General features: G+C 42.4%; 1 pseudogene; it reads left to right on the forward strand.

Annotated features, from left to right (window-relative positions):
• The window catches only part of LOC100347013 (14-3-3 protein epsilon-like), a 132,881-nt pseudogene that overhangs the window by 12,546 nt on the left and 99,848 nt on the right, over positions 1–20,487 (forward strand).

A 20,487-nucleotide genomic window follows, 5' to 3' on the forward strand; every position in this document is an offset into this window, starting at 1 on the left:
TTTTTTATTTTTATTTTTAAATTTTTGATTTTTGATTTTTATGCTAAAGGTTCAGTACCAGAGAAGGGCTTGCTTTCTATGTCAGCCTGAGGCTTGCCAATGGTCAGCCCGTTAGCCATAATCCCAGAGTCACGGCCTTCTCTTTAATCCACCAAAATGGCCCTAATTTCAGCAACTGCCATCCAGGAGAGGAGCAAAGGCTAGCCAGGGTGCCCATGGATGACACATCAATGTCAGTGACATAGTCAGTCGTGGAGGTTCATGGACCCAAAGGACCCCTCCCTAGATGGACTTGGTGAAAGCCTGGAGATGGGCACATGACGTCCTAAACCTATTTCTCTTCATCTTGGAGCTGGAGATTGTAGTGGTGATGGTTACCCACCCTCCCCTATCTAGAAAGCCCAAGACCTGCTGCTTCCTCCACTGAGCTCTCCTCTGGAGACACAGCCTCTGCTCACTCGTGGGGATCAGGAGCAGCATGACCCCGATCTTTGACACTAGGTCTGGACAAAGGCAGGCAGAGTCTTTGGTCTCATTCCCAAGCCACCTGAAAGAAAGGCAGAGACAGCACTCCTGCGAGCGCTAGGAGCCTGCTGTCAGGATCCGGCCACAGATGTTGTTGGGGGAGGGAACCAGGTCAAACAGCTGGCTCGGGGCAGGCAGAGTTTTTCTGTCTGAGGTCCCCAGGCTTCAAGTGGCAGTTTGGGTGGAGCTGGGATTCCAGAATAGAGTGGTATTTGGAAAGCTGTGTCTACCAGCTGTGGCTGCAGATTGTACATCATTTCATTGATATGTAATACGTGCTTACATTGATGAGGTACAATGTGATTTTTTTGTTCATGTCTATAATGAGCATTGATCAGTTCACTGTAATGAGCAGACCCATCACCTTAAACTTTGCTCATTTCTTTATCCCATTCCATTATAATAACATCCCTCTCAGGCAGCTCTGAAAAGTCAGGGTCTGTAGTACTACCTTGCATGCCGTACACTCTCCTTAACCAAAGTTAGCTAGATCCTCCAGAGGGGATCTCAGTAAATCTCTAGGTTCCGTCAGGACCAGCAGCCAAAGCACACATGGAGGGCCTCTTACCATTTCCCCTTATGAATCTCAGTGAACACACTGCAGAGCCAGGGCCCGCCTTGAACTTCCTCAGCTTGTGGGAGCCCACCAGCCAACTCTGGTTCTAGTGGTAGAAAACCCTAAGCAGCGGCTAAGGAACTGGTTTCCTGGCTTTCTCTAAACTCTTTTGCTGTATCTGTAGTTTGACCTGCTGAGAGAGCACAGCCAGACTGTCGGGTGCTATGGAAAAAGCCCGAAGTTCTCTCTTGGAACCGTAAAGCGTGTATAAACAGTCTCCTGGCATCCTCCAAGAACGCCGAATACCTTCCCCTAGCATTTCCTATTTCCCACTGACAAAGCGTCCCATCCAGCTCTCAACCCTGCAAACAACCCAGAATCCAGGAGTATCTCTCTGGAATACACTGGGGATTCCACTGGCACCTCCCAGTGGTGTCCCATGTAGGATTTTCTGGCTTTGCTCTTCCCGAGTGGCATTTCGTTGAAGTGGTATCCTATCCACTGTGCCAATGCATCAAGAAACCAGACAAGCCGGAGAGAGCTAAGCTGTCAGGTGTGAGATCTGCTAACAGAAAACCGTGAGCCACAGTGAAAGTGGCCATACAGCTTATAGTCACTGTGAAATAGGAGACAGAGGCTAGACCCAGAGGAAGGGACAAACACACACACACACACACACACACACACACACACACCCGTCCCACGGAGCCTCAAGGAGCAGCACTTCAGTCAAGAGCCAGATGAATGAGCACTGAGGCGGACATTGTCTTTCTGATTCAGGAGCCCTGCACAAAAGTTTCCTGCAGCTTTGTGGCTCCAAGAGAGGGAGGGGAAGGTGAGAGGCATCAGCTAGAAACGGAAAAGCACTTTTTTTAATTTATGTGACAGATAGAATTAGACAGTGAGAGAGACAGAGAGACAGAGAGGAAGGTCTTCCTTCCGTTGGTTCACCCCCCAAATGGCTACTATGGCCGGCGCACTGCACCGATCCGAAGGCAGGAGCCAGGCGCTTCCTCCTGGTCTCCCATGGGGTGCAGGGCCCAAGCACTTGGGCCATCCTCCACTGCACTCCCGGGCCACAGCAGAGAGCTGGCCTGGAAGAGGGGCAGCCGGACTAGAACCCAGTGCTCACATGGGATGCCAGCACCGCAGGCAGAGGATTAACCAAGTGAGCCATGGTGCCGGCCCCAGCTCTGGGTTTTGATTCAGGGTGAGGAAAATGTCTTTTAAATTTCCTCAATAAGGAGACCTCTCAATGCAGGCACCAAGGATGAAAAAGCATATGGCACAGGAGCACAGCCAGCCCTGGGAGCCAGGGTGACTGAAATCAAATTGTTAAACAATTCAATATGAAGACGAAGGCGTGAAGAAATAATTGACAATACCAAACATTTTGGCTTAAGAGCTAACGCACAGGGTATCTTTAGCAAGATGAGGAATACAAAAAAAGGAGCAAGTTGAGGGAGAAGTTTATGCTTGGGTGAAGGTAAGTCTAACGATTTACAGTTATTTTCACAGCCAACAAGGTATTCTGACATAAAACCTAGAGTTCACGTGAATTGGTACCCATGGACATTGGTTTGGTAGTCAGCAGACAGATGTTCACTGGTTATGCTAATTAGCCACAAAACTGAGTAAAAAATACACCATTCTTATCAGAATAGTTAGAAAAATATGAGTTCGGAAAATGTCACAGTGTGAATTTTATGAATGATTGCATAATTCTTCATTTTTGCTATGTTCATTACGACTATAAAGAGAACGGTCACCAGAATATGAACACAGCTGAGAAAGAAATTGGGAATCATGAGAAGCAGTGTTCTAGCACAGCAGGCTGATGCCCCAGTCCCCACATGAGCTCATGTGAATCCTGGCAGCCCCACTTCCACTCCACCTCCCTGCTAATGTGCCTGGGAAAACAGATGGTGGTCCAAGTAGCTGGACCCTGGTCACCCACAAGGCAGACCTGGATGGAGTTCCAGGCTGCTGGGTTCGACCTGGCCCAGTTCTGGCCATCGTGGCCATTTGAAGAGTGAACCAGGAGATGGAGGATTCTGCTCGCTCGCTCTTCACTCTATGTGTGTGGTGTGTGTGTCTCCCTCTCTCTGTGAAACTCTACCTTTCAAATAAATAATAAAAGCTTTTAAAAATTGTGAGTCACTCCAAAGTTCTGCTTATAAAATCATGAAACTGAATTCTTTTCTAGAGAGTGCAAAAACAAGTCTGGCATTATGGCGTAGCAGGTAAAGCCTCCCTACTACGCCAGCATCCCATATGGATACCAGTCCCAGCTGCTCTACTTCTCATCCAGCTGCCTGCTAATGGCCCAGGGAACCAGCGGAGGATGGCTCAGGTTCTTGGGCCCCTGCACCCACGGGGGTGACCAGGAAGAAATTCCTGGCTCCTGGCTTTGGTCTGGCCCAGACCTCTCCATTGTGGCCATTTGGGGAGTGAACCAGCAGATGGAATCTCTCTCTCTCTCTCTGACTCTCTCTGTCTCTCTCTCTGTCTCCCCTCTCTGTAAATATAAATATATTAATATTAAATATATTAATATATTAAATATATATTAAATATATTAATTAATATTAAATATATTAATATATTAAATATATCAAATATAAAATATTTAAAACAAAATGATAGTGAAAAACACAAAACACAAAGAGACTGACATAGAACTATACATGCATGTATATATACTTAAATATATTGTATATGTTCAATTTATTTACATGAATTGATTCATGAAATAAATAGAATAATTGTTTCAATAATTTTCTTATGTTTTGGAATGCTTTTCCTTAATATATAAATTTATTTTCTTGCAGTAGCGAACTCTGAGGAACTGGAGATGACTTACTGGGATGTCCACTTCTGGGTTCATGTGTCCTACCTCCTAATTTCTAGATTTCTTTGCCTCTTTGATAAAATTCATCAAAATTTTTCATGTTAGCAGTATAAATACACATTTTAAGATCTTAACCCCTGGCCAGTGCCGCGGCTCACTAGGCTAATCCTCCGCCTTGCGGTGCTGGCATACCGGGTTCTAGTCCCGGTCGGGGCACCGGATTCTTTCCCGGTTGCCCCTCTTCCAGGCCAGCTCTCTGCTGTGGCCAGGGAGTGCAGTGGAGGATGGCCCAAGTCCTTGGGCCATGCACCCCATGGGAGACCAGGAGAAGCACCTGGCTCCTGCCTTCAGATCAGCGCGATGCGCCGGCCGTGGTGGCCGTTGGAGGGTGAACCAACGGCAAAGGAAGACCTTTCTCTCTGTCTCTCTCTCTCACTGTCCACGCTGCCTGTCCAAAAAAAAAAAAAAAAAAAAGATCTTAACCCCTGATTTGATATATTTAATTTTTTTCTGTTGCCAGTATTTCTGTAAACTATGCTTACCTCTGGGGGCTGTCAATCTTGACCTTACATGTACCAGCATCTATCTGAGGGCAGAAATCTTGCCTTATTTACTTTGTACTTCCAAAAACTGGTCAAGAAACACTTGTGAATAGATGGATGCCCAGCAGTTTTAGGGGTTTAGTTCCAGATCCTCTTTCTTATCAAAAAAGTTAAATTATTTTGTTAAAATGAAATTCCTTAATTTTTTGAGGTTTATTTATTTGAAGGGCAGAGTGACAAGAGAAGGAGAGATAGACAGAGAGAGACACATATCTTCTACCCACTGTTTCATTCCCCAAATGGCCACAACAGCCAGAACTGGGCCAGGTTGAAACCAGGAGCCAGGGTCTCCATCCATGCATCCCCCATGGATGGCATGGACCTATGTACGTAGGCCATCATCCACTACTTTCCCAGGAGCATTAGCAGGAAGATGGATTGGAGGCAGGGCAGCCAGGACTTGAAACCACCACTCCAATATGGGTAGCTGGCATCGCAAGTGGTGGCTTAACTAGCTGCAACATAGCCCTGCCGATTATTCTTTTCTTACATTTGCCCCTTGCCCATGCTTCTGAAGATGGAATCCAGAAACTATTTCTATATCCTAAAACACAGATACAATATGCATTTTATACTATACCTGAAAAGTATTACCAAATAAAAATAAGAGAGGTTTTGATATATTTCACAACGAAAATTATGGGCATTCCAACTTTAAAAGTGAATAGAATTGAGATTAAGTAAGAAAGCAAGGCAACCTGTGTTTGATGTTGCTTCCCATTGCTAAAATGGATTTCCTTTTCACATTCCGGGTATTAAAACTATAATGAACTGAAATAGACTCTGCCTGACCAAAACAAAATGGCATACATAGTCCACCTCCCCAAAATTTAAAAAATTCATCTTTTCCCTTCACATTTATTAATGTTGCCAGAAAATAGATTCTCAATCTTTGACCATATCAATGTTTAATTTAGCTTAGAAACGCATATAAATATTTAAACAGCCAGGGAAAGAGAAGGCTTGCAGAATTTGGAAATGCGGGATTACAGGCTCAGCTTTACCATGAAGGAGAAAATGAAACTTGTCTTCCTACAGCATTTCACGGTAGTTATCCAGAAAATAAAATTGACAGGTTGCCAGCACTGTAAAAATCCCATACAAATATAGGTCATGGTATTCAGCCCTCAGTTATGTCTCTTGATAGCAACATTTCTGAGCATTCAATTGGTTTAAACATTGTTTTGGAGTGTCAACCTGGGTTAGGAAACACTTAGAAAAGCCTGACATAGACAAAGCTTAATAAGACTACTCAGTAAACAACAAGTCACAGGAGGCTCATTACTGCACCACGTATGCAACCAGCAGTTTCTCACCAGAGGCCCTTGCCTCTACGATTTTTGAACAATATCCTGGGGTGAATGCTAGCAACAAAGACTCAGGATAATATGCTCCTAATCAGTTGCCCGTGTAATAGTACAATCACCCCATGCATCATTTGGTCTGCTTGTCACCCACTTAGTGTGTAGTGTGTCCAACATTCTTTGCTCTAAGAAACTGATCCCCAAGCTCTGTGATGATGAATGACTCACTCTGGACTTTCCAAGCTTGCCTTTCTAAGATCCGTGTCACATGCACACTGGGTACCAAATGGATTTCAATTAATCCATTGGAGGGAGTGACAAGAACTATCAGTTTGATATAAAGAAGATCAATTAACCACGAATATTAACTATCTGTTAAGTTCTGATCTCTGTGCAAAATAATGCTGAGGCAGAAAAAAAAAAAGATTTTATCTGAGCAACTTAATTCCCTGTTTTCCAAGAGTTTCCACCTTACAAAGGCATACAAAAAAAAAAAAAAAAAGATGAAGTGCTAAGCTTTTTGTTCAGCAAATATGAGAAAAATGATAGTGAAACAATTAGACAAGTGATTCCCAGAGCAGAATGTCCCACAATTCCATTTCCTTTCCACTTTCAGTATAATGCAGCATCACGTTTCCTTTGGCTTGCATCTGGTGGTTACACAGCAACTTACAGTATTATTTCCTCAGGACTGGAGATTTATGGGCAGGGCTTTCCAAAAGTGCAATAGGAAAATTTAGTCATGGATTTATAAAGAAAAGTTTTCTATCAAAATAAACATCTTTTAATTATGTTTATCCACCACCATTTTGAAGGATATTCACAGTTGTTTAATTCTGTTCTGCCACAGTGTGGTTTCACAATTTAATTTTTCCTTTACAAGTTTCATTTATACACTTTGAATTAAAGGTGGTTTTTATCCAATAAACACTAAAGCAACTCTTGAGTTAGTGATGGGGAAAGCAAGAATGGTAAAAGTGTACCTTGTCAGCTATCTATGGACAATGCTTATTAACTGACACCAGAAACTAATGAAAAATATCATCTAATCTGACACAGGCCAGAACAGATTCAAATTGGTTGAAGACCTATTACAGTCAGTGTAAAATGTTGAAAAGAAAATTCAGTTCTTGAAGAGAAAATGTCCATCAGACCTTATAAATCCTGCTTCTAGGGCTTAAAAGGAAGTGTGACTCAAATGTGATTTATACTGTAGACATGTACAAAGAACATTTCACAGTGATATAATTGTAAAGATGATGACATTTCTCCAAGAATGCTTTTTCAGTGTGACACAGACAAAACTACATAATTGCAAAATCTCAGAACATTATTTCAAAGGAAAATTGATATTTAATTGAAGGACTCTGGAAAGCAAAAAATGTTTCCGGAACTTAATTGAGTATAGTCAAAGGGATGATGAGTCCCCACAAGTTAACTTAGCTAATGTTTCCTTGTCTGAGGGCAGAAATGTGCGTAAACATTGATATGTATGTGTCTGGGAACATTTAATCATTTAGACACCTTACAACAAGTTACAAATGACAAGTGGTCAATGGTAATGATTCCTTTAAAAAGGGTATAAAATTACAAAAGTAAACTAACTACTTGGCTGGGTGTTTGATATAGCAATTAAGACATTGGTTGGGATACCTGCATCCCATAGCGTAGTGCTTGGTTTTAAGTCCTGGCCCCAATCTCCATTCCAACTCCCTGCCAATGCATACCCTTGAAGGCAGCAGGTGATGACTCAAGGAGTCAGGTCCTTGCTACTCATGTAGGCAACCTGGTTGCTTTCCATGTTTCTAGCTGTGGCCTAGCACAGCCCTGGCTATTGCAGACGTTTAGAGTATGAAACAACAGATAGAAGACCTCTATCTCTCTTATCTCTCTCGCTCTTCTCAGTCTCTCCCTCTCTCTCTCTCTCTCTCTCTCTCTGTGTGTGTGTGTGTGTGTCTGCCTTGAAAGTATAAATAAACAAATATCTCTAAAAAGGAAAATACTAAGCTTAACTGCACTTATATGTTAGATTCTAGAGCCATGTCACAATTTCAATGATCTCATGCAATGATGATAAATGTGGCACTCAAAAAAGCTCAGATATATTGCTGTCATTATCATTATTATATAATTTGGATCCTGCAGTATTGAAAACTTCCAGAATTCCTACAAAAGTTTTTGTTCTGTCCCAGGGAGAAGGATGCAAGTGTTATGCACTCATTTTAAGCATAAGGAGATTTTCAGAGGATCACTATGGAAATGCTCTACAGAATATCATTAGATAATCCAGTGGAGCTGGTAATCAAAACACATCAAAATATTCCTAGAGAATTAAGATTCCCCAGGATCCATAGAAGAATCTCCTAGTTTCCATACTGAATGAAGTTATTTTGGAAGTAAGCTGAAGATGGAGAAGCAGCATTTGCTGAAAAGAAGTGAGATCCAAGTTGGGACCAGAAGTACTAGTTCAAACTTGGAAAACTGGGATTGCCATGACCGGGACTTCCGAGGTGAAATTCTTGTTAAACAAGTCTATAGGGAGTGGAGCAAACAAGTAATTCCTCTACCTTCCTAAGACTCTCTTGGGGCTGGCGCTGTGGCACAGCGGGTTAAAGCCCTGGCCTAAAGCACCGGAATCTCATCTGGGCACCGGTTCTGGTCCCAGCTGCTCCGCCTCCAATCCAGCTCTCTGCTGTGGCATGGGATAGCAGCGCAGGATGTCCCAGGTCCTTAGGCCCTTGCACGCATGTGGGAGAATTGGGGGAAGCTCCTGGCTCCTGGCTTCGGATTGGCACAGCCATTGCAGCCATCTGGGGAGTGAACCAGAGGATGGAAGACTCTCTTTCTTCTCTCTCTCTCTCTCTCTCTCTCTGTAACTCTTTCAAATAAATAAAATAAATCTTTAAAAAAAAGAATCATGACCCACTGTAAGTTTTGCACAAATATGTTACCTCATATATCATATCACTTTGTTTTTTTCTACCATGGAAAGATTACAACCAAAACATCTCTGACCACATGGAGATAAAACCCTATTAGCAAAAATACTCCAATTCTTCTTGGGAGAGCAAAATGCAAAGATCATTTGAGGCAATAAACTTCCTGTTTTAAACAGTAACTCATAACAAATTCCTGCCAAATTATCCATCAAGTCAGACTGGGGAAAAAGTGGTGCAGGAGGGCTCCTCTTCTTAGTAAGAGCACTGAGTCCAGACAGGAGAAAATTAAATAGGCGGCCAGTGCCGCGGCTCACTAGGCTAATCCTCCACCTGCAGCGCCAGCACACCGGGTTCTAGTCCTGGTCGGGGTGCCAGATTCTGTCCCGGTTGCCCCTCTTCCAGGCCAGCTCTCTGCTGTGGCCCAGGAGTGCAGTGGAGGATGGCCCAAGTGCTTGGGCCCTGCACTCCATGGGAGACCAGGAGAAGCGCCTGGCTCCTGGCTTTGGATCAGCACAGTGTGCCGGCCGTAGTGGCCATTGGGGGGGTAAACCAACAGAAAAGGAAGACATTTCTCTCTGTCTCTCGCATTGTCCACTCTGCCTGTCAAAAAAAAATTAGATAGGTATATCCCAGTTTTATCCCATCCCTTTGTGGGAAAACCAATAGTGTGGCAGTAAGCACCATCTGAGACTACAGCATGTGTGGCAGGACACTTGGGCTGTGTTTCTGTTCACATTTTAGGTCTTCCTTAAGTCCCCTCAGGGAGACCTGTATTTCTTGGCTACCCAGACCCAGAGACTTTTGGAGAAAAAGCAGGACTTCTGATGTGGCCAGAGTTAAGGTGGCCTTCTAATATGAATTCTTCCCTGGAGGGAGTGAAGAATCAGCTGTTTCCACGACTCAGCCTATGACTGAGCTAAGAAACTGTCCTCTCAATGGACCACTCACAGAGTCTCTCCACAACCTGCAAAGCGGAATTTGGGAACTAAGTCCAATAACACCTGGAAAATGCTGACTTGCCCATTTGAGTCCTGGAAGTCCTGTGTCCCAGGAAACCCGTCTATGCTAGGATGGTTGATTGCCCTACCTGGGTATGTGCATGTAAGCTGAATTCACTCTTAGACTATAAAGGGTTATGTGTCAAGTAACTTCAAAATAGGATACAAGTATAAAGAGATAAATAGTATGGTGAAAGAGATTTACAATCACACTTAATAACAAGAATTATCTATACAGAAATGTTGTCTCATTATGAGCAAAAATGCAATCATGTTGTATTTGGGAATAATGAAAAAGTAGATCTAGTCCATGCTATGTAGAACTAGTTCATGGTATTCCCAATATTTTAGGTAGGATCTAGCAATAACTTAACTTCTCGCTGTAGCTGAAGGAAAGATACTGTTCTTTATAGAGTGAAAATAATTTACAATGGGGAAACACAACTGGAAGTTGTAGAACTGTATATGAGTTCTACTGCATATGAGTTCCGTATATGTAGAACTGTATATGAGAGGAGGTATATGCATATACCTCCTCTACATGAACACCTACCCATTTTCAGTAACGTAAACTGAACTTAACAACAGTTGGCATGGGTTTTGTAATGATTAAGCTGAGTAAGAGGCTGAATATGAAAATGAGCCATCTCTGTAGAAGCCAAGATCCAAAAGACAGAGAAGTTAGGGAAACATAAGTGACGTCCAGTCCAGTAATTGAGCCACTTTAAGTAACTTTCTGCTCAAAATGTCACCTCTTCAGAGAGGTATCTACTGATAGGCCTTTAAAAATTATCTGCTACCTATTCTTACCTTCTTGTACTGCTTGTCGGATTATTCACCATAACACTTCTCTTCATCTACTGTACTATATGATGAAATTTGAAAATGGTTTAAAATATAATACTCTTCTATTCCCAAGATTAGCTCAATTGAGAACTAAAATATAGAAAAGAAACAAATGAATTTCAATGCGCATTTTATTGCAGATAAAACAAGTTGTAGAATTTAATTTCAGGGCTGCCACTCAAAGATCTTACCCAAGCTGCCACCCCTGCCATCGCCGAATCTAGATATTGAGGTCCTCTGCACTCTGTTCCCCGCCTCATACGAGTTGTGCTTGAATCTGTTGTGCAGACACAACTATCCCACATGGCTACCTCACTGTGCTCTGCTGTAGAGCATGAACTGAGAGCAAACCTCTACTGTGGAGAGAGATGCCAGGAGAGCTGGCCCAGCTCAGTGCTTGCATGGAACTATGGGGCCAGGAGAAAGGACATTACTACTTCCTGAAAGAATAGCTATTTGATTATTTACTGAAACTGTAAGCTTCCTTCGGGCTGACACTGTATTATGTTCACTGAATAACCCCTCTTCGCTTGAATAGAGTCTAGCATTTCTTAGGTGTTCAACAACTTTTAGTTGAATTAACGAATTTACTGGAGAGATTTAAGGTGCCTGCAGCCAAGGGGCAGTGAGAACCTCAGATGACATCAGGAATGTGGAAGCACCCAGGAGGGGCAGTCACATGTCGTGTGCCACGCAGACCCTCCATCAAGGAATACAGCATAGACTGTTGCAGCCATTGGTTCCTGCAGAGCCTGCTTCAGCTGCCCAGACATCCGTGACCACACCCCTCCCGGGGTGGCTGCCATCAATGAGTAAGTCAAGTAAAGAAAGTGTGCTCTGAGAAGCCCATCACTTTGAGCTAATGCAGGAACCCTCTCTGGGCAATAGTTGGGTCAGCAGAGACGACAATCAGGCCTGCATGAGGTCCAACATTTCTCTCCGAGCACACCTTCTCCCTCTCCCTTCCTGACGTGGTGCTTAGTGAGCAGTTTGCACACTTAGCTGTCTCTGTATCCACTGTTCAGGAACCCAGCCTGTGAAGGGAGTGGTGTCCCTCTGAGAATCAGACATACGAACTGGAAGCCTGAAGAGATGTTTTGGTGCGGGTGGGGATGTCCACTTGAGGGTGATCCCCAGAATCAGACAGTGCAATGCTGAGAATCCACGAGGTCTCCTGGGGAGAAGGATCATGGCGGGAGAGGGGAGGAGTGGTGAGAACAACAGGAAGAGATAATAAGTGAGTATCTGAGGAAACGCTGGTATTTAAGGGATAGAAGGAGGATCCATAATATAGCAGAGAGAGCCGGGAAGACAGTATGGAAAACATCCACCGTATTTTGAATTCAAGTGACATTGATATGCCTGGGGACAGAAGTGAGGGAAAAAGGAAGGGGTTTTGTGGTTTAACTGTGGATTGAGTGAACTAGAAGTGGAGACAGAAAGCATAACCTGTACACTTTGAACTTTGTATGATGTAACAGGTGATTTTTCAGTATGGGAAGAAATAGGAAACAAGAAAGGGGAAGAGAAGAATAATAAAAGGCAAACACGTCAGGCAGCAGAGACAGCAGTGGAGACTGACAACAGCAACAGGGACATGTTGTGTAAGAGGAGACCAGAAACCAGCTGTGAGAATTCAGAGGGCAGAATCACTGCTGCAGGGTGGGGGCAACTACCTACCACCTAAGAGGCACAGTGAGGAACATGCACTACTTCGTCCTAGGGAACTGCTATCATTTGACTATGGTTTGTCCCTCCAAAACCCACATTACATTTGTTCTCTACCAAGAAATACTGAGAAGATGATCAGCTGGTCCCTTTAAGATGTAATTAAGGGTGCTGGCACTGCAGCATAGCAGCTTAAGCCTCCGCCCGTGGGGCTGGCATCCCATATGGGCATGTGTTCCAGTCCCAGCTTCTTCTCTTCTGATCCAGCTCTCTTCTAATGTGCCTGGAAAAGCAGGACAAGATGAGTCAAGTGCTTGGGCCCCTGCACCCACGTGGGTGACCAAGGAGAAGCTCCTGGCTCCTGGCTTCGAACCAGCACAGCTCTGGTGGTTGCAGCCACTTGGGTAATAAACCAGCAGATGGAAGATCTCTCTCCTCCTCTCCCTCTCTCTCTCCCTCTCTCTCTCTGCACTTCAAATAAATACATAAGTCTTTAAAAAAAGAGGTAATGAAGCCTCTGCCCTCATAAATGAATTAATCAATTTGGGTGATTCATGGATTAGTAGGTTAATGTGTTTTCCTAACCATGGATCTGCTCTAAAAACCAGTTTGACTAGGTCCCGCACATGCTTTCCGTCTCTCATCATGTGACGCCCTGGCTGCCTCAGGACCCTGCCAGCTCATCATCAGACGTAACTCCTTCTTATGCTATTATGTTATTGGCAACAGAAAATTGACTGAAACAATGTCCTGAAGCATTTCTCTTGTGTTGTCCTCTCGTAGCTTCAGAGTCTAAAGTCTTTTTTTTTTTTTTTTTTTGACAGGCAGAGTTAGTGAGAGAGAGAGAAACAGAGAAAGGTCTTCCTCCTGTTGGTTCACCCCCAAAGTGGCCTCTACGGCCAGTGCGCTGTGCCAATCCAAAGCCAGGAGCCAGGTGCCTCCTCCTGGTCTCCCATGCAGGTGCAGGTGTCCAAGCACTTGGGCCATCCTCCACTGCCTTCCTGGGCCACAGCAGAGAGCTGGCCTGGAAGAGGAACAACTGGGACAGAACTGGCGTCCCGACCAGGACTAGAACCCAGGGTGCCAGTGTGGCAGGTGGAGGATTGGTCAAGTGAGCCGCTGTGCCAGCGTTTTGTTTTGCTTTGCTTTGTTTTGTTTTGTTTTGTTTTGTTTTGCTAAAGTCTTACAAGTAAGTCTTCAATCCAATTATAGTTGACTTTTGTGCATGGTTATAGACTGAGGTCTAGGTTAATTCTTCCCTGTGGGAATATTTATTTTTCTAGCACCATTTATTGAAAAAATTGTCCTTGCTCTAACACTTGTTTGTAGTAAACTTTTCGAAGATTTTTTTTGGCTTAGATGGGGGGTTTTTCCTTGGTGCTCTTTTCTGTTCTACTGGTCTATGTGTCTATTCTTATACCAATACTTATTCTTATACTGTTTTAATTACTATAGCTTTGAAGTGTATTTTGGAATAAGACTGCAATGTCTCCTGCTTTGTTCTTTTTACTCAAGATTGCTTTGGCTATTTGGAATTTTTTTGTAGTTCCATGCAAACTTTAAGATTGACTTTTCTTTGTGTGAAAAACATCATTGTAATTTTGATTGATATTGGACTGAAACTACAAATTGCTTTGACTACTATGGGCGTTTTAATGATATTTATTCTTCCTCTCTATGAACATGGTGTCAAATACAATAACGCTGTATGAGCCTTTTCAATTCTTTGTAATATTGTATCAATGTTTTATAAGTTTCACCACACAGATCCTTTTCTCTTTTGGTTAAATTTATTCCTGGGGCTGGTGCTGTGGCGTAGCGGGTAAAGCCACTGCCTGCAGTGGGAGCATCCCATCTGGGCACCGGTTCGAGACCCAGCTGCTCCACTTCTGATCCAGCTCTCTGCTATGACCTTGGAAAGCAGTGCAATATGGCCCAAATCCTTGGACCCCAGCACCCACGTGGGAGACCTAAAAGAAACTCCTGGCTCCAGGCTTCGGATAGTGCACCCATGGCCATTGTGGCTAACTGGGGAGTAACCCAGCGGATGGAAGACCTCTCTCTTTCTCTCTCTCTGCATCTCCTTCTCTCTCTGTGAAACTCTGACTTTCAAATAAATAAATGAAGCTTTTTTAAAAAAAATTATTCCGCCATTTTTGTTTTGTTTTGGTTGTAGTTATTGGAGATAGAACTGCTTTCTTGATTTCTCTTGAAGATAATTCACTATTGGTGTAGAGAAACACTACTGACTTTCGCATGTTGCTTTTGTATATGAAATTCTGCTCTATACTTTTATTAGGTCAAATAAACTTTGCATGGGGTTCTTTGTGGGTTTTGTTGTAAAAGATCACGATATTTGTAATCAGTGAGAATTTGATTTCCTCCTTTTCAGTTTCAGTGCCCCTAATTTCATTCTCTTCCTGGTTGCTCTGGGAGGAACTTCCAGTGCTATGCTGCATCAAACTGGGCACAGTGGGATCACGTGTTGTTCCGAATCACAGAAAGAATGCTTTCAGCTTGTCCCTGTTCAGTACGATGTTAGCTCCTGGTTTGTTGTAGAAGGGCTTCATTCTGTTTGGGTACATTCCTGTTATATCAAAGTGTTAATCACTTTGAAGGATATTGCCTCTCTTTTCAGACCACAGTGCAGTAAAACTAGAAATTAATAGCAATTAAAGCTTTGGAAACCATACAAATACATGGAAATCAAAGAATTAACTCATGGACAACCAATGGCTCAAAGAAGAAATGAAGAAGGAAATTTTAAAAGTTTCTCAAAACAAATGAAATGATAAACACAACACAGCAAAGCCCATAAGATACAGCAAAAGCAGTACTAACTGAGAAGACTAGATAGTCAATGCTTACGTCAAACAAAGACAGAAAAGTCTTAAAAAATGCCACCTATCACTGTCCTCCAAGAACTAGAAAAACAAGAATAAACCAAACCCCAAACCAATAGAAGGAAAGAAATAATAAAAACAAGTGAGATGAAGAGATGGTTCTTTATAAACAAGCAAAATTGGCAAACCCTGAGCAAGTCTAAGAAAAAAACAAGAGGAGACAAATAAATAAATGTGGAGATGAACAGGGAGGCATTACAACTGAAACTACAGAAACACCTTTTGACCAGTAATGAAGAGGAAGGGCACAGAGCTGAGGCAGGGGAGTATCAGAGAGAGATGAAGTGGGAGAAGACTTTAATTGGTCACTGCTAGGTGTGAAGGTGCTGGGGGCCAGGAGGTGAGGGAAGTTTGAAACTCGACGAGTAGCAGTGACCTCCTGGCTAAAGCTCGTAAGGAAATAAGTCCCTCAGTTCTGCAATCTTAAGGAATTAAATTTGTCAATAACCTGAATGAATTGGAAAATGGGTTCTTCCCTACAGCCTGCAGCCCAAAAGCTTGGTTTTAGATGAAGCTGAGAACCAGCTAAGCCCCACTACTGGGTTTGCGACCTGTGAAAACTGTGAGATAGTAAATTGGGAACACCTCAAGCTTCCAATTTTGTATACTTTTTTACAGCAATGATAGAAAACTAATACACTTGACAACCAATTGTATAGCTTTGGAAATTCTACTCCCAATTAAATCTTCCTGGCACAACATAAATAGAACATCAATTTAATAATTCTAGATTTCCTTTCCCAATTATTCTGAACTTTGTCGTGTATCATACATGCAACATTTAAACTGACAGGTACTGTATCTCCCTTCTTAACTTAGGGAAATACATTCTGGGCTATGTGAAATAATGTTTCCATCACTGATACTATTAAATGCACAATATTCTATAAATTAAAACATTATTAACTGAAAAATTATAGCTACCAATTATATTGAATTATATTAATTAAATGTATCCCCACCATAATCTGCATGGCATTTGTTATGGGCTATCATTTTATATCCACTACCATTTAAAATTTTTTACAATCTACTACTATGATACATTTAAATACAAAAGTATAACATGTAACTTGCAAAAAGGACAGAACATGATAATGAAAGTATCTCACTCTTGCTTAAGCAAACTTAAGTTTTAAGGTTTTAAACCACTAACTGTTATTTTTGTTTACTGGCAACAGAGGTGCCATATTTTATATGAGCACATTGGCACAGAAGTCTCACAGCTTGGCAATGGTTTATGTACAACTCACACCCTGATTATACTTAATTTCGCAGCTCTTAAATCCCTTCTTGAATTTCCAATCTACCTTTATTTTTTGTTTATCCTCTGATTCCTGATTCTAAATCCAGGGTGCTGCTACGCATGGTAATTTCTACAAAATATTTTTCATTAAAGATTTTGGTGAGGAAAATGCCTGTTATTTAGTAGCCATCTTGAAAGAAAAGAAGAAATGTCAGACTCCCTCTGTTAAGAATTAATGCACTGTCCCTGCAGCCATACTATTTTTAAAAATAATTGCTTTTGAGTTGATTGGCAAATAATTAGCATGACTTAGTCTGTAAATGTCATCATCATTCCACATTTTTCTAATTTTCTTATGTTTTGTTCTAATATAATAACTTGCCTCAGCTACTTCCCCTCACTGACTGAAAAGCCATGTCCAGTTGTCATTTTTCTGGAACACCTAACTCTGACTTTGTATAAATGTTAGTCATTCCAACAAGAGAGCCTAACGACAACTCCAGATGCAACTGCAAATCAACCCTTATCTTCTTTGGGCTGTCACAAAAAATAAAATTTCTTTCATTTCTTACAGCAAGATAAACCCTTGTTTAGAATAGACTTTCCTAATGAGCTTCTGCTGGGCTGCTGTTTGAAGCACAGGACGCTAGCATAAGACATATCCTACTTGGATATGAGATGAATTTTTTGAGTGAAGAGCATTAAGAACATAATGAGAGCTGTCACTTACAAGATTCAATTGTTATAGTACCTGATTTCTTAAATGTGTATTAAATAAGAATATGCCACCAATACAGTGAATCATAAATTTTTAAAAAAAATCCACTTGTCTGACTGGGTTCTTGTCCAGAGATTAAGGAGCCTTGAGGCAATACATGTAATGGTTAAGAACTTAAGCAGGAAAATCAATTGCATCTTAATCTGAATCTGGATTCCGCCACTCTAATGAGCTGTGTGATAACGGTCATATTACTAGACTCTTCTGTTTTCTCAGTTTTCTTGTATTTAAATTATTTCTTGAGAATCTTAATAGGGTTAAATATGTGATGTATAATGCACACAGCACTACGTTGCATATATCACTGGGAAATGGATTTTACAACTCCATCATCATTCTCAGAATTATCAGGTTAATGTGATGGTAAGATAATGATTTTAAGACCTGAGTCACCTCTACCATGACATACCAAGTCTTTAGCCACTGTAATATATTTTTTTTTCATTTCTGAAAAATAATAAAGTCTCAAAGATGCCTAGGAAATCTTAGAGACCTAATGTAAGAGGTGCTCGATGACTTCTAGGCTCCTTGTTTCCTCTGTTGTTGTTTTGTTTTCCCTCTGGCTTCTTTCATCAGAGTCTGTCCCTGGGATCACACAGGTACCATGGTGGTTGCTGATAAATTTTCCACCCCATGTAATGCATTTTCATTTTCACAACAGAAGTCTTGGTGCCCAGATCTTAACCAACGATGGCGACGTGTGCCCCTCGTGGGCTATGTTCGGGGGTTATTTCTCGCAAGAATTCCTCTTTATTTTCCTAGACTCACGTTCAGGGAATCTGCACACTTTCTTCCAAGTAGTTTTGCCACTGTTGGGTAGTCTTCCCCTCCTGTCCAGTATCTCCTGTCTTCCAAGTCAACAGAAACACTGAGAATGAGCAACTTACAACCCCAGCTTTGCAGCTGCTTGACCCCTTTTGTTCCAGGGACCTTCAATCTCCACCCCCCCCCCCAACACACACTAAACTCGTTTGCTTCCAACTATCATGGACTGGCATTGTGGTTCAGCAAGCTAAGCTGCTGCTTTTGATTCTGGCATCCCGTATCAGAACTGTGGTTTGAGTCCTGGCTGCTCCAGTTCCAATCCAGCTCCCTGCTAATGTGCCTGGGAAACCAGCAGAAGAATCCTGTAACCCTCATGGAAGACTCAGATGTAGTTCTGGGCTCCTGGGCTTGGCCTGGTCCAGCCCCCACCGTTGCAGGCATTTGGGGAGTAAAGCACCTAGTGGAAGATCTTTCTCTGTTTCTCTGACACTATTTTAAATAAACAAGCAAATCTCTTTCTTAAAAAGAAAAACAGTATTCTTTTTATTCCCAAACCTACTTCCCCTGCTCTCTTTCCCTCATCTAAGTTACAAACTGCAGAGTTGGTTTTTTGAAAGTCAAAGAAACAGATAGAGAAAGACCTTTCTTTGCTGGTGCACTCCCCAGATGGTCACAGTGGCCACGGCCGGGCCAGGCCAAAGCCAAGAGCCAGGAGCTTCATCCAGATCTGCCATGTGGGTGACAGGAGCCCAAGCACTTGAAGCATCCTTCAGTGCCTTTTCAGGCCATCAGCAAGGAGCTGGGTCTGAAGTGGATGAGCAGGGACATGAACCAGTGCCCACAGGGGATGCCAGCATCACAGGTAGCAACCTTATCTGTCATGCACCAATGCCAACCCCTAGAGTTATGTGTAATTCCTTCATCACCATGCTTCTCACAACAAAGCAAGGACTAGATTTTGACAGGTCTTCATAAAAGTTAGCTCAGATCTGTCTTGCACTTTCTATTATCTTCACTACTGTCTGAGATTCAACTTCATCATTTCTTAAAATGTTTAACCTCAACAACATTTAGACTGGACTCACATTTCAATTTTCAGAATCCAAGATTGTGGAACTTGAAATGCCCGATACCTTTAGTATAGAGCTCTACTACTGCACAGTATACAAGGGCTTCATGCCACATCTCTAATCATCCAACCTCCTCTCTCATGATCTCTCATAAATACGTTTTCTCTAGTTACTGAACTATCTGCTTGTCACAAATGTCACTGTATTTAAAATCATTAAATGGCAACATATGCAAACTCTCTGCAGAGTACTGGACCTTTAGGACAAAATATCTCTCTCTCCCTCTCTCTCAAGTTAGTGTCCAGAGTGCCTTGAAACATTCCTGGAGCGTAAAGAGTTTATAGAATAAATAAATGACTTATCATATGAATATAGACGGATGGTAGTTAGCAAAATGTGTCCAAGGTTCCATGCTCTTCAGGATCTTACAATTCTAGAGATTAATAAATAATGCAAATAGATACCTATTATAGGAGATGAAAAGTAAAAGTTGCAAAGGGTAAGTATAGGTAAATGGTCAAACACATGAATAAGGAAGATAGACTAGTTACTATCTCTTCCTTGAGGGTAAGAGAACAGAAGAGATTTGAGATTGAAATATTTGAGTTGAACCTTGTATGACAGACTTTGGTGGTACAGGTTGACAATTTTCTAGTATACCCCTGTTCCTCCCAACCTTCTGCCAGCCTAGGGGGTTCTGTTTGACAACAGTGGATACTTTCATATGTGATTGAGTTATTGGATTTGTAAACAAGAGAAGTGGAAGGTAAGTGGATTTGGGTTCATAATGTAGATCCTATTAAATGCTATGGTAAGGAAGCTGAACACTCTTAGGTAGGCGGTTAAAATAGGTTTATCCCTTGTTTGACAATCACTTGAGTTTCTTTGAGGGTATGAATAAAATGACATGGTTTTGAAGATCCAGGGGGCGGAGCCAAGATGGTGGAATAGTGAGGGCATGCACCGATAGTCCGGGAAAATTTAGTTTAATAAAAGTGGAGTTATGCTAGCCTCAGAAAAAGGATCAGGAAAAAATTGCAGAGGAAACTCTTCCGGATCTAGTGGCTGTGACTCGGAGGACCTACTGGGAGAGCAAGGTCGCCCACCACGCGGAAGCTGAGCCGCGGGAGCCACAGGGTCTGCATGCCAGTGTTGGAAGGGGAGTGGATGTGACACAGACGACCAGCGGGAAGAGCAGGGACGCCCAGGGCTCCAAGTCCACACATTGGCGCTGGAAGGGGAGGTGAGCTCAGTAACCCGAGACATTGGCGGGGAAACGGCAGTCAGAATCTAGAGGGAAGTGGGCTTGAGGAGGGAAAGTTCACCAGACTGACTACAGGAGAGAAGGGAAAAAAAAAAGTGGAGGGGGGTACTGGTACTGATGAGTTTCTCTCTCTGCCAACCTTGCAAAGGTGAGCAAGAGACAAAGAGCAGGC

This window comes from Oryctolagus cuniculus, chromosome 8 (assembly GCF_964237555.1).
Source record: "Oryctolagus cuniculus chromosome 8, mOryCun1.1, whole genome shotgun sequence".
NCBI lineage: Eukaryota > Metazoa > Chordata > Mammalia > Lagomorpha > Leporidae > Oryctolagus > Oryctolagus cuniculus.